Consider the following 13,291-nt stretch of genomic DNA (forward strand, 5'->3'; position numbering starts at 1 on the left):
TTTTGGTCATTTTATTTTATTGAGATTATATATATATATATATATATATATATATATATATATATATATATATATATGGGTGTGGTTTCAATAAGGTTGCGACCTTAAACAATCAATTTAAGGCCTACCTCTAAATTTTATTATAGCATATAATTTTGATGTAAAAATATTCTTAAGATTATCTCAAAACCTATTTTCATATCTAATTAAATAAAATCAAGTAGATCTATAAACATATGAAAATCTTGAAAATGGACGGTTTAGATAATGTGTTGTAAGATGCATCATTTCTAGGACTCAAAATCCTTTCTTCTTTCATAGTCCTATATCTTGACGTCGAGATAATCAATTAAAACAACATTTTCCAATGGATTTTTTTAATATTAAAACAATATTTTCCAATGAATTTTGAGCTGCATCCTTAAGGTTGCAACCTTATATAAACTTTTCCCTATATATATATATATATATATATATATATATATATATATATATATATATATATATATATTTGGAGCTGCAGTTTCAGAGAGGAGTGGTCGCCTAGAATTTGGTGTCAAAATGTTTTGTAAACAATAACTAAAACTATAATTTCATTTTTGATCTATCTATGAAATTATCTCTAATTTATTAGACTTTATTTTCATATATTGTTCTATCCAATGAGATTACATAAGGTTTCGTGCGTTGCTCCTTACTAGTCATTGTTAAATAATTTTCTTACTGATAAATATCAATAAAATAACAAAATTGGATTTATAGTAAATTTTGAAAAATCACACTAAAAATTCAAATAAAACAACTAAATATCCCTAGAAGATTCTATGTATGGACTTTTCTCGCGTATCTTTCTTTCTGGTCTCTGAATTGCTTCTATCCGAAACCCTAAATCTCTCTCTAGGTTTTCTCCCGAGTCCATTCCTTATCTCTTTCTCTCTCTACGATCAAAAAAGACTTCCTCTCTCTACATTGAAAAATACTCTCCCTCTTCCCGTTTTTTCCCCTTCTCTGTCTCGTCTGGTTTGTAGTGTTTAGGGTTTTCAAAGCATTGTCTGATATTGAAAAATTCTGCTTCTTTTATGTGGGGTTTTGAAATTTGGTCGTTGATGAGGTTGTCATATAACTAAGCTTCTTAATAATTTTGGATTATTTGATCGAACTTTTGATGATGATAGGAAGCAACGATCAGTTTCTGAAGTTATTCAACTTAATTGATTTATGACAATGAAGAGTTATTTCAATATTTGTTTTGCTCCTTTGGTCCTTTCTTCTATAATCTCTCCGTTGCTTCTTATGATAGTTGTTTGCAATATGAATCGCTTGGTTCATTCTTTCAAAATTCGGTCCGATAATTATCATCAAAAATGATTTTTTATTTACACTTTATTATATTCATTGTGTACTTCTGCTGTGCCACATCCATGTTGATTAAAGGTGTCATGATCGAATCTCTCTCGTTCTCTAGTTTGTTTATGGTCGGGATGATGGGTTTCTTATTTGATCTGTCTGGTTGGAAGGTGTGCCGTTTATATTGATCTTTATTGGTGTGTTTACATTTTGGAAAACCCGATTTTTATTTTGACCTGTTTCTCTCCCCTCTCTGGATTGTGTGTACAATAGGAAGATGTGCTTTCTATTTGTTCACTCCCTTGTAATAATTGATTATCTGTATTCATTTGATGCGTCTTCTATTTTGATATCTTTTGGATTAATTTGCAAAATCTTCTTTTAAGTTATTATGTGATTTTGGGTTTGATCGAGAATTGTTGGAAAAGCAAAGAAAAATTCCTAACTGTTGTGTGTGGAAGTTCTAAGCCGGATGAGTTGATTTTGGCAATTAAATTACAAAAAAAATAGAACCAGGCAAGAAATTTTAAGTAGAAAAGAAATAATAGAAAAAAGAACATCAGAATTTATGCGATTCATCACAGATGTGACTACATCCATGGGCAAAGATGATCAATTTTTTTTCCACTAAATCAAATAAAAAAAATTACAATGCATTTACTTGAAAGAATCATAGACATAAAACTCAATCTCCCACCAAGCCTTCTTCTCTCTATAATTTTCTCTCTCTATAATATAATCCAAAGCTTTTTTCTTTTTTCTTGACACATTCTCTCTACAAAAGCCACTTTAAATAGAAAAAGCAACCCCCATAAACTGGTACGTGAGGCTCTCCAATCTTTTATGTTCTTTTGAATACATAACTTTATCTTTGTCTGGTGACTCTAGTGCTTATCCTAACTCAACTAGGACTAACCCAAAAGAATTTACATAATAAAAATTATCTAAAAATAAGAAAATCCAAATCAAAAGAAAAACAAATCCTTTAAAATTAAGGACTCACGATAATTATCAACAAATCTCCACATTGGCTTGAATAACATGAACTTTTGTACTCAAACTGGCATTGTCAGCATATCGGCAGTTTGGTATTCTTTTTCTTTAATATTTGGTTTCTTTTAATTTTGGGACTTCAATTTAGTTACTATTATTAGGAGCTCATCTTGGAGTCTAATTTAGATTGGGATGGAGGTTGAGACCACATGGATAAGGACAAAGTTACATTTTTCATGAAGTTCGAAAAAGTTGAGATTGACCTCAGATACCAATTTTGGAAGTTTCTTTTGTCTATGTATTAGGTATAAGTTGGAGAGAGAAAACTTAAGGAAAAAGTAGGGATCATATGTAGGTACTCTTTTGGGCTTGTTTTTCTCTTTATATTGGGTTGCTTTGTTGAGAGGCAAAGTGTTAGAAAAATAGAGAAAACTCTTAGGTTATTTTGTAGAGAGAATAAGGTTTGGTAGGAGATTGAGTTCTATATCTCTAGTTCTCTAAGGTACATGTCTTGTATTTTTTTTTTGTTTGATTTTCTAAAAAAACATCGATTGTCTTTATCGTTGTAGTCACATCTGTGATGAACCATATAAATTATGTTGTTCGTTTTTTCTATTATTTGTTTTCTACTTTATTTTTCTTGCTTGTTGCTTCCATATTGTCGGTTCTCTTTTCTCGTACTTTATTTGCCAAAAATCAACTTGTCGGTTTACAGCTTCTGTGCACAACGAGTTGTACCAGAGCCTGGTTTGGAGTTATTGGTATGGTGGTAAAGATTTCGAATGAAAGTTTCAAGGGGAGAAATTTGATGGCAAAAATAATTTTGGAATTTGATAAATCAATGTTCGGGATTTGCTAGTGCAAGGTCTACATAAAAGCGTTGAAAGGAAAGACGAAGAAACTGGAATCTATGTCTAATGAGGATTGAGAAGACTTATATCTTAGGGCTATGAGCACTACTCGATTGTGCTGATGGAGTGAAGTGTTATTTAATATCCTCAATGAGTATTCAACATCAAGTCTTTGGTTGAAGCTTGAGAGTTTATATATGATGAAGTCTCTCACAAATTGAATGTTTTTGAAGCAAAAATTTTACACCCAGCAGATGAATGAAGGTACAAATATCCAAGAGCACCTAAATTGCATTCACAAATTGTTTTGTGAATTATTGAATATTGGTATCAAAATGAATGATGAAGATGCGGCTATAATTTTATTATCCTTAATGCCTAATTCATATGAGAATCTACTCTCAACATTCTTATAGGGAAAATATATCATAGAGATGGAGGATGTGATTTCAATTTTTCTCTCAAATGATTTGAGGAATAGACAGGGTAATGCTCAACCACTTGTAAATGGTTTAGTGGCTAGTGGGAGATTTGATGAGAGAAGTGAAAAGGAACATGAAGGTTAGGGCAAGTCCATATCCAAATCCTAATCAGGAAAAGGTAATATTCATTACAATTACTGCAAGAAAAATGGGCATATAAAAAAAGACTGTCAGAAGCTAAAAGAGAAATTTTGGTAAGTGGAATAGATAATGTGTTGTCAGTAAATTGTGACAACTCTGAAGACTCATGGATTCTTGATTCAGGATGTTCCTATCATATGGGGCCTTCGTTAGAAGTGTCCTATTCATGCGCTCAGCAACTCCATTATGTTGAAGCATCTTCTGAGTGGGTCAGTGATGAACAATGCGTTCGCTCTTATAAAATTCACATATTTCACTGAAGTATACTACCCACCATTATTAGTCCTCAAGAACTTGACCTTCTTTCCAATATGTCTTTCGACCATAGATATCCTTGATTTTGTTAAATACATGTGTCTATTTCTTTAATGTGTAAATTCACACCTTCTTTGAGAAATCATCTATGAAGGAAACAAAATCTAAAGATCCACCTTTTGAGATAACCGATGCAAGGCCCCATACATGTGAATGTACATAGTCAAGAATGTCTTTTGTGGTATGCTCTGACGTTCGAAACCACATTCTAGACTTCTTACCATAGACATTTGCTAAGTTCTGCCAAAACTCTCTCACCTATTTGCCCCAACCGTATATATCACAACCGAGTCAAGTCGGAATCACCACCATTAAATATGGAAACTGTTGCTCTATCTCTTATAGTATTCTCAAGCAATACATATTAATTCAGTCTGATCTTCTTGTCTTTCATCACAACCAGAGCACCCTCTAGAACCTTCAGAACTCCACCTTCGCCAAGAAATTTACAACCATTTGAGTCATAAGGCATCCAAAGATGTAAGATTCTTCTTCAGATCTGGAACATGTCAAACATCAGTCAAAGTTCGCACAACTCCGTTATACATCTTGATAGTAATTATCTCAACACCAATAGTCTTACAAGCTGCCTCATTCTCTATCAAAACTAATCCACCATCAATGCTCCTGTATGTGGTGAACCAATCTCGATGAGCGAACATATGATAAGAACATCCTAAATCAAGAACGCACGAGTCTTTAGAGTTGTCACAATTTATCGAGACTCGCAATAAATATCTGTTCTATTTAACGAGCTTCCATCAACTATATTGGCTGCTTCAGAGGCTCATATGAATGAGTGAGTGAGGACAATAAAATTGTAACCTTATCCTGATCATCCATTTTAACTCAAATATTCAATAATTCATAGATAATTTTATTGAAATAATTCAGGTGCTCATGCACATCTATACCTTCATTCATTTATAAAGTGTACATTTTTTTTTTAAACATAGTCGATTTGTGAGGGACTTCGTCATATACAAATTCTCAAGCTTCGATCAAAGACTTGATGTCGAATCTTCATTGACGATATTAAATAGCACTTCCCTTGATAAACACAATCAAATAGTGCTTGAAACCTTCAAACCTAAGTCTTTCCAATCCTCATCAGACATGGATTCTAGTTTCTTTGACTTTCCTTTCAGAGTTTTATGCAAACCTTGTTGCACTAACAGGCCCGAACATTTATTTTCCAAATTCTAAAATTAATTTTATCATTAAATATCTCCACCTAAAACTTTGTATTCATAATGTTTACCGCTATACCGACAACACAAACAAGGCTTTTATACTACTTATTGTGGCTGGAAGCTCTAAACCATATGGGTTGATTTTTTCAAATGAAGTACAAGAAAAATAGAATCAGCAATAAGCAATAACAATAAAGAAGAAAAGAAACAATAGAAAAAAGAACACTAGAATTTACAAGGTTCGTCATAGATGTGACTACATCCACGGGCAAAGACAATTGATATTTTTCTACTAAATAAAAAAAATAAATTACAAGGCCATTATTTGATAGAACATAGACACATAACTCAATCTCCAACCAAGCCTTCTTTTCTCTACAATTTTCCCTGTTTACAACATGACTCAAAGTTTCCTTTTTTTTTTTTTTTTTTTGCACACCTTCTCTTTCTACAAAAGCCACTTCAAATAGGAAACTAACAACAAAATGATTTAAAAGCATATTCTGAAAATCCCTGAGAAGATAATTTGTGTATTGATAAAAAATGCAAATTCATTTTCATTTTTAGTCAAAAACGGCTCAACAAGTTACAAAAGTTCTTAGAAGAATATGAAGATTCCCAACATTGGAATGCCTTTTGGAGGGTGTTGTCGGAGTCCCTTAGATTGAACTTTAGTCCACATTGATGCCCATCTGCATCCATCATGGCAAGGTTTGACAAGTGTGCTTTTTGGGTCACAACGAAGCCCAAAGCGCATGTTTGTTATTTGTGAGGTTCTCCAATACTAATTATGAGGATCCTCCAAAATTTACCTTGGTGCATGATTGTTAGAGGGTCTTCCTTACCATATAGGTAAATTCACAGGTCTGCTTCCACCTCTATCCCATTTGTTGTGTCATGTGTCATCTTTGGTTTGCTCCAAGAAGGGTTCGAAGGGGTGCATTGGATTTGATGTTACTGATCTTCCTATTGTGCACAAAAGCTCTTAACTCGATGAGTTAATTTTTTGCAAATAAAGTGGTATAAGAACACAAAGATTTATATAGTTCTCCCCAAAAGAACTACATGGGGCATGAGAAGCTAAAATCCACACAATGAAAGTTACATCAATGATTTTGAGACATAGAGTTACCTCTCTAACCCTAGACAAAAACTCGGTCGTACAAACCGTTTCGAACCACTCTCCTTTCCTTCTCTTTACTTCTGGCAACTATTACCGACAACACCCGATAGAGACGTAAGAGTAATGAGAAATTGACTCTCTCTCTGATTAAAAGAAAAAACCACCCAAAATCTCCATAAGAACTGCTTCTTTTGACAACCATTACCAACAACATCAGATAGAAGAGCAATGAAAAATTGACTTTCTCTCTGATTAAAAGAGAAAACCACACAAAATCTCTTGAGTACCGATTCTATACAAGAGCCACAATTAGAATGTTTCTTTCCATATGAAGCTCTCTTCTCTCTAAGGGAGACCTTGCATCTCACGTACAAAAAGCCATGTCTCCCCTCTCTCCAAACAACATTTCCCATATGGTGACCCAAATAAGGTACACAAATTCTCTGCTCTTTTATCATTTCTATTTCCTTTAAGAAACCTACCAATATCAATCTCAATCCGACATAATATGGGATTTTTTTATTTCGATGGTTTTGAATAGTACCAAATCCAATACTTCCAATGCTGACGAAGGCCTTATTGGGAAGTCCTTCTTTATTCTAAAGAAAATGTCACGATGGTACCTTCATGCTCTAGGTTTTCTCCCAGCTATTTGCTCCGGATAAGTACCCTAACAGGTTTGCTATAAGTAAATTTTGGCGGATAACCATTGAGGGTTTTCCCAGACAAGTACCGTTTCTGGTTTGCTCCTGGCATTTGGTGCTGCGTACCTTTTAAAGGGCCTGTACCCAGGTTCATAACTCTAAAGAGTGGTACCGGATGCCATTTTAGGGCCACGCTCCTTGGTTCATCAAATATACTAATTACCTTGCACCAACCTAGGGGCCATCATATGTCCCGGTTGCCGGACAGTGTATAGTACTTTGATTATTATTGGTGGTCACCTCTTATTACCTGCACCTTGCTATAATATCTTTTATATTTTTTTGTCGGTTCAAACTAGTACCAAACCGGCCCTTTGATGTCACTTTTGCACACTATCAAACGTGCCCTTAGATGTCAAGTTTGCAAATTCTAAAGGCCAATGGCCTGGGCAAGGATATCCTTATTGCTAACTTGGTTTTGAATACTACTTTAAAAAAAAACAGATTCCTGACCCAGATTTGCCATCCAGAAAACCGTTGGGATTGGCACATTGTTGGATCGATCCAAACTACAAATAAAAAAAAAAAAAAAAAAAAATTAAAAAATGACTGAAGTTTCTAAAAAACATAGTTTTTTAGATTTCTCAAAAAGATGAGGCCATGGAATTAAAGATTTTCATTATTTCGTCGAAAACACTTAAATGTTGAGAACTTGTTTCTGATGATATGTTTCTTTTCTCTTCTTTTTTTGACAAGTGTAAATAATTTGTTTGATTCAAAAAGTCATTACACATAGCAAATTACAATAAGGAATCTGAAATCACTAATGAATCTAAGCCAACACTCTTTTTTGCCAAGTCATCTGCATCCCAATTGCCTCCCTATATACATGATTGAGGGTAAAAAGTAATAAGTTCGATAGATCCATTACTTTCAGCCACATAGATCTCATATGCCACCGAGGTCTAGATAATCTATTTCACTGATTGATAATATTTAAGGAATCTCTTCAATGATATGAGCCCAGATCCTTATGCTTCCAAATTGGAATACCTTGTAGCAAAGTCACCATTTTAACGTAATTGGCAGTCACCATCCCACACGGAACCGCAAAACTAAAAATCACCAATCCCTCACTATCGTGACATACACCCCCAATACCTGCCCTACCTGAATTGCCTAGAGAAGATCCATCGAAATTTAACTTGAAGTATCCCCTCGAATGAGGAATCCAATACACTTTAAGACAAACTCTCACAAACCGCAACAGAACTAAATTGGATGTATTGTTTTGAATATCAAACTGAGAAATCCCCCTTCCTTCCTTGGTGATACTGAACCAACTCCAAACTCTGTATAAAATCTTATTCTTAATTTCTTGTACCTGTAGTGATACTCCATCAAAATTACGTTTGCTTTTTTCCAACCAAATCTCCCAAAATAAATTGAATATCATCATTTATCTAGACAGCAAGCATATTCTCTTTTAAATAAGTTTTCTAGATGTAATACTGTCTTGCTGCCTTTATTGTTCAAAACCAGCGCGTTGGTCTGCATTTTTACACATCCTGAGTTGCTATTTGTGATTAGATATTACTCAACAAGAATGTTTTGATTCATGCCTAGAATCCAAGTTCAAGTTTTCATTGTTATTACAGGAGCTTAAAGCTTTTTCCTTACACTCACTAAATTCCCCTATAGTGGAAATATTACAAGTAATTATATTCCTTCAGAACTTGATTAAATCATGATTAAAGCAGATAAAACACTAATGCACTCATCACATTTTTCAAAACAATGCTACTTGGTCGAGCATTCTTTTTTTTTAAAAAGAATTATTTTATTTTTGTGATATTCAATCGCGGGATTCGAACTTTTGGCATACCATTGCACTTATCAACGGCTAACCAATAAAATTTCATTAACTTTCCGAGCCTATATGGTCACATTATTCAATTACACCCTCTAAGAGGAAGAATTTCCTGGATTATATGCCTTCCAATGGGAGCTCACCCAACTTTTTCGAAACATTTCTTGAGATGTTGCCATTTTGTGACTGAGGTTGAGTGCTTTAGGGATGCATTTCTATCTTGAAACATTTCTTGAGATGTTGCCATTTTGTGACTGAGGTTGAGTGCTTTAGGGATGCATTCTATCTTCCATGAGATGAAGTCCATGACTTGATGCAAATATTTTTAGATGTATTTTTAGAAATGCATGAAATATGTGCACTAAATATATGTCCATAAAAGTTAAGTTGAAGTGGCACCTCTTGGAATGAGAGTAAATTGATAATGGATAATTGATTGTGTGTTCGAGAAGTATACTTTGGTGAGTATATCAACATACTCTTTCTCTAAAATGAGATACATAAAGACAAATTATTTCGAAATAACCTTATTGATGCCAACACCCTGTGTATGTCAGGCTAACTGTTTTTGGATGAATCTTTCATCGTGATTGCGTAGAGGCCCTGTGAATGTTCTCTTTTCTTACCTTATATTGGTTTTGTCAAAAGGGAATACAACCTAGTTTATTATGGTGTTTTCCTTTATATTCAGTTCTTGTTTCCAGATAACTATTCCCTTAGTAAAGGCTCTTGTTTCCAAGTCCCTCATTCAGTTAGCTTTTATTTTAGTTATACCACTACTTTGATACCTTGTAAATAGCTGCATTACTTGTGCTCTATATTGGCTCATCTTTTATGAGCTAAAACTTTTTAAAATTTCTGTATACCTTCTTTGTTTCTTATAATCCTCAACAACCATGCTATTATTTGGAGATCTATGAACTTCACTTCATGTCTACTACTGATATGCTTTCTCTAAGACTTTAAAGTATTTAATTATTGCACGTTTTTTTTCTCAACTATGAAATGATAAAAGGGAAACTCATTGTCCCCCACACTTATTTTAGCTTATATGCTTATGTTTTAATATCCTTTATTCTTTTTTGCATAGTGTTAGTCGTGCTAACTTAGTGGTGCATCCTGATGCAAGGAAAAAAATAAACTAGAATAAAATCAAAATAAAAGTTTGAAAGATTATACCCTCTCTATGGTTCTGTAAGGGAGTCCACTCCAATATCTTTTTAAAAGATCAAACTCTTTTTTTATTCTCCAATCACTCTCTCTACAAAGAAGGGATATATTCTCTTTAAATACAAGCTTATAAGAAACAATAAATAAAATAAAAATAACAAACTAAATTCTATCTCCCCCTTATCTCTTAAAAACAAGTCTAAAATATCTAGCCAACTCAACCATGCCAAGCATTATCCATATCCATCTTTTAAATAAAAACTCTCAACTTCCAATTCTACCCTATAAATTCCTACGACCAAAAAAAGTTAAGAATAATCCTAAAGAAATCTAAAACTCCAAATAACATATTTTTAAGTCCTAGAAAACTATAAAATTTAAAAAAATAAATTCATCTTTTTATTTGCTTTGTTCTCCTAGGGTTGGGAGAAGTTCGACCTCAAATTTACAACATTCAGATGCCAATCAAATAATTGGGGATGTAGTCCCATCATGCACCACGATACGTTTTCTTCAATAAACATATTCATCAAATACTTTGTATTCATCTTAAAGTAGAACACTAGGATCTCGAGCTCAATAGTGATTTCTCATTTGAGTTCCTCATAAAACTTAAAAAGATCGACCTTGATTCCAAGATTTTGTGGATGCTCCTCAAATCATGTTTCTTGTATCACAATTTGATCATTACATTCAGGATTGGCAATTTGAGTCAGTCGTGGGACTAGAGTAGAACTTGGTGTTGGATCTTCATATTTGTGAGTGCCCTCTTATCGAATAATGGTGTTTTTCGCTGCAACCATTGATCCATTTAGTAAACTTTGCTAACTTCTTCCATGACTTTGGTTATATTTTCTAAAATGTATCCCATGTGAACATCCATAGCAGGATATGTGTGGCATTGCGATGACTGTTTTCTCTATATTAAGTAATGCAGAGAAAATAATAAACTAGAAAAATAAAAGTGAAAATAAAGGTTTGATAGAATGTATTCTCTCTGAGTCTGCATGGAAGTGCACTTTAAAATCCATTCACAACATCAAACTCTTTCATTATTCTCCAATCACTCTCTTTACAAAGGAGATATCTCATTCCTTTAAATACAAACTCATATGGAGTAATAAATAGAATGAAAATAAAAATAAAAATAAAAATAACAAACTAAACTTAATCCCTACCTTTTTCCTTAAAAACAATAACATATCCTAACAAACCTAACCATGCTAATATCTATCCATATCCATCTTTTAAAAAAAAACTAAACTACCAATTCTACTCCTTTAAATCTTACAACTAAAAAAATATAAGAAAAGAAAATTAAAATTTCAAATATCATGTTTTTTAATTCAGATAAAAAAAATAATTAAAATTCACTTTTTTATTTTTAAATTCCTAATTATATTTCTTCACCTACTTACATGACCTTCGCTTGTCTTCGCATTATTTCCTGTGAATTCATATCGATTTCAACTACTAGTGTTCACAGCTAAAACCCAAGTGTTCACTGCTGGTCCTTTATAAAAAAATTGCGATATGAAACTTGGAAAACAATTTTAGTATTCTAGATGAAGGTGCTAAGTGACTCACATCCTTCACTAGAGAAATTAATAGTTTCCAATATTTCCTTGGTAATGTTATTTTATAATGCTCCGATGTATTATCATGAATCTTGCACCATTTACAGACCCATTTTTCAGTTTCTATGAACCCCCATTGCCAATAAAATTTCTTACTAAACTATTATTGTTATTAATCAATATTTGATGGATCTACTAAGCTTAAACTTTTTTTGGAAACGGCACATATCAGGAATTTGTTTAAGGACTTAAAGAAAATACTTCGTATAAATTGCTCATAAAGTGTTCCAGTATGGAATTATAGTGGATTCTTGACATATATTGACCTACATTTTTCAGATTTTTCTTGTTTTAGACAAATCTTTGATTACTTTTCTTCCTTTTAAGGTATTTTATTATCCTGATTATTGAAGCCTTATATCGAAGCTCATTTTCCTCTAGAGCGAGAATTTCTAAGGAAATTTATATTTTCATCTTTGACATAGTAATCTCACCTTTAATAAGATATTGTCATAAATTATGCCTGTAATGATTAGAAACTTCTATACCAAGCATCACAATGACTATTTTTCTTAGATATATCACTTTAATGTCCAAGAAGAAAAAAAAAACCACTTCAACAATGATATTTTCAAAGTCAGTAAATACATAAGATGTGCAATTCGTCCCCAGTCCACATCCTTTCACTAAAGAACTAGTCATTGGATTGTGGGAGTGTGACAATTTTTGATGATGTGAGAAAAGTAGATAGATACATAATAAAAACGAAGATAGAAAACATAGAAACAACAAAAGTTAAATTAGAATTGAGGAAATGAGGCAAGAGAGCCAAAGCAAATGGAAAACGCAAAAAAAAGTAGAATTGAAGAGATAAGACATAAGAGCTTATATGAAATTGGATGTGATTATTGAAGAGTAGTGAGATAAGATAATCGAAGAAAAATACAACAGAAAGTATTTTCATTACAATGGAATGCAGTTGGAGAGAAAGAGATAGAGAGAGCGAGAGTGGGTGTGTGTCTGTGTTTTGTCTTATGAAGTATCCAGTGAACAAGGACGTAATTCAATGATTAAAGAACTGAGGAGCCCTGGGAGTAATATGGTATGTAGGAAAGAAGTCCTACTCCATTCTTTTGATATGTATATATAAAGAATTCATATTTACCAAGAAAATACATAAATAATTCAGGCAAATTCTATTGAGATGTAATGTAATTTTTCTTGAAAGCCTTATGAATATGATGCTTTGAAGATGGAGAAATGGTAATAAACAACCATGCGTTGAATATTGATTTTTTTTTTTTTTTTTGCAACTAAAGCTACTGTTTTCGATAACACTTTTGCCCAGCTAAAATTTTACAAAAAAGATCATGAACATTGACCTAAAGATGAGAAAATTTGAGTGATGCTGATAATAGTCTTTTAATAATACAAGAAAATATTTCATTTAAAGAACTTGTTATTGCTTTCATGATTTTTGTTAATGTCAGCGTTAGCCTTGGTCCCACTATCCGAACAACAAAATAATGCTAATGATCTTAGTGTAATAAATCCTAGGCCATTGAGAAAGACAATGAAGGAAGGG

The sequence above is a fragment of the Amborella trichopoda genome, chromosome 4, assembly GCF_054954075.1.
Source record: "Amborella trichopoda isolate Santa Cruz 75 chromosome 4, AtrichopodaSantaCruz75HAP2 v2.0, whole genome shotgun sequence".
Classification (NCBI taxonomy): Eukaryota; Viridiplantae; Streptophyta; class Magnoliopsida; order Amborellales; family Amborellaceae; genus Amborella; species Amborella trichopoda.